General features: G+C 41.6%; 1 pseudogene; it reads left to right on the top strand.

Moving 5' to 3' along the window:
• Positions 1–1,910: 1,910 nt before the first annotated feature.
• Positions 1,911–2,510, top strand: LOC129656120 (integrin beta-1-binding protein 1-like; annotated as a pseudogene).
• The last annotated feature ends 219 nt before the right edge of the window (positions 2,511–2,729 follow it).

The following is a 2,729-nucleotide window of genomic DNA, read 5'->3' on the forward strand; positions in this document are numbered from 1 at the left end:
AAACAAATTAACTTTCTTATTACCTAATTTTCCTAAAACTGGATGGAAATAATAAAATGATTAAATATTATTTTTAATGTCTACATAAGTATACTTCAAATTCTAATGCACACTAATTAACCAATTATATGTTGATTGGACATCAGAATTTTTTTTACAGTTTTTTTTTTTTTTTCCTACTCTACTGAAATTCCCACTATCTAGTCACCTAGTACCAAATTCACAGTCCTGAGTGAGTTCTACAAAACTAAGGAGGCCTAGAGGACTCTTGCCTGGAAAATCCCATGGATGGAGGAGCCTGGTAAGCTGCAGTCCATGGGGTCGCGAAGAGTCAGACACGACTGAGTGACTTCACTTTCACTTTTCACTTACATGCATTGGAGAAGGAAATGGCAACCCACTCCAGTGTTCTTGCCTGGAGAATCCCAGGGACGGGGGAGCCTGGTGGACTGCCGTCTATGGGGTTGCACAGAGTCGGACACGACTGAAGCAGCTTAGCAGTAGCTGAATACAAAGTCTCAATCTTCAGCATGAATCCATGTCTGATTTGTGGCTGTATTTGACAAGATAAAAGGAAACCTTTATATATTATTTATTGGTTTTCCTTAAAGCCTTGAAAATTACTAAAGCTCTAAGTACCTATCAATATTTTACTTGGGTCTTCTCCTGGGAAATGTGCAACTGATGAAGATCAATGCAAAAGACACTTTTCAGTTTTCCAAATTTTATCTTTCAGTATGCTTTTTGATGTGATATTTCACTAACAATTCTTCCCAATATGCCTTCTAATGATTGCTCATTCCTCATGTAGTCTGTACTTGCCCATCTTTGTTAGATAATTTACCAATTTATAATCACTTGATTAGAAAAATCACAGAACAGTATTTGTGATATTGCTGTCTCCTAATGAGTTTCCCCTTCTTAAGTGTCAGCTTGACTTCATGATTCTTAAAAAAAAAAAAAAAAAAATACAGAACATGAAAGAAGCAATAGGCCATCATTTCTAATGTGTGTGTACTTAGTGGCTAAGTCATGTCCAATTTTTTGCAACACTATGGACTGTACCTTGCCAGGCTCCTCTGTCCATGGGATTTCCCATACGAGAATACTGGAGTGGGTTGCCATTTCCTCCTCCAGGGGATCGTCCCAACCCAGGGATCAAACCCAAGTTTCTTGCATTGGCAGGCAGATTCTTTACCACTGAGCCATCTGGGAATTCCATCATTTATAATACTAGATTATAAAAGAGATTGTGGCATTTGGATGGTTTCTCATTTTCTCTCCAATCACAAGCTTCTGGAAGAAATCAGCTGTATATTCTGAGGCAGCCCAACAGAGACACAAGAATAAACTTAGAGTAGGGACATTTTGGGAGAAGGCAATGGCACCCCACTCCAGTGTTCTTGCCTGGAGAATCCCAGGGACGGTGGAGCCTGATGGGCTGCCGTCTATGCAGTCACACAGAGTCAGACACGACTGAAGCGACTTAGCAGCAGCAGCAGCAGGGACATTTTGAGACTTGCCAACCAACAGACTAGTGAGTGAGCTCAGAAGCAGAACCTATCTCAGTTAAGTCTTGAATTGACTTCAGTACTAGCTAATATCTTGATTAACATCTCTTGAGAGACCATAAGTAAGAACCATCCAGCTAGAACCAAAGCGGCTGCCATGAGCGCAGACGGCGGGGAGTCATTCGGTAGCGTCTGACTCTGTTGCGATCCCATGGACTGTTAGCGCCCCAGCCTCCTCTGTCCATGGGATTTCCCAGGTACCTTGCTTTTCTGTCAAGAATTGACAGTGTCGGAGTGAAAGGATGCTACCTGTGCACACACTGTCTGTAGAACCTTTGAAGACGGTAGAATAGCATTCAATTCTGCAGGGAGCCCCTGTGGATCAAGCTATGGTGGAAGATGTTTCGTAAAGGCAAAAAGCACTACAGCAGTAGCAGTTCCCAGAGCAGTGAAATCAGTACCAAGAACAAGTTGGTAGACTCCAACCTTGGGGGGCTGTCACGGTCCAGCACCGTGGCAAGCCTCGACACCGATTCCACCAAGAACACAGGACAAAGCAACAATTCAGACACCTGTGCAGAACTTCGAATGAAGTATGTTGGTACCATTGAGAAACTGAAACTTTCGGAGGGGAAATGTTTGAAGGACCACTGGACCTGATAAATTATATAGTTATTGCCCAGCAAGATGGAAAGTTGTCCTTTGTTTCTCTGGAGGAAGAATTTATTATGGGAGTTTCCAAGTACGGTATAAAGGTATCCACATCAGATCAGTATGGTGTTCTGCATCGGCTCGCTCTGTATTTAATCATCCGGATGGTGTGTTTCCAGGACGGTCTTGAGGCAGGAAAAGAGCTTTCTGGCTCTGAAAACCACATATGCAAGCAACCAAGAATACAGTCTGTGGGTTTACCAGCGCAACAGCCTGGAACAAGCACAAGTAATCTGCAAAGTTTTACCAACTGCTTTCGACTCTGTATTGACATGTGAGAAAACTTAAATTCTGCAATTAAGGGGGAAGTAGGCTTCATGTGCAAGTTCAGCTGTTTTCTCAATAGTTCTGTTTCCAATCTGCAGTGATGAACTTTTAGGAAATATGAACGATCCTTTGCTTTCGATTTTCTGAAAAAAATGCAATGTATAAAATGTCAGTCATTTGTTTTTTTTTAATTAAAATGTGTCTTATTAAACAGTGGAAACAAACAAACAAAAAGAACCA

This window comes from Bubalus kerabau, chromosome 6, assembly GCF_029407905.1.
Source record: "Bubalus kerabau isolate K-KA32 ecotype Philippines breed swamp buffalo chromosome 6, PCC_UOA_SB_1v2, whole genome shotgun sequence".
Taxonomy (NCBI): Eukaryota; Metazoa; Chordata; class Mammalia; order Artiodactyla; family Bovidae; genus Bubalus; species Bubalus kerabau.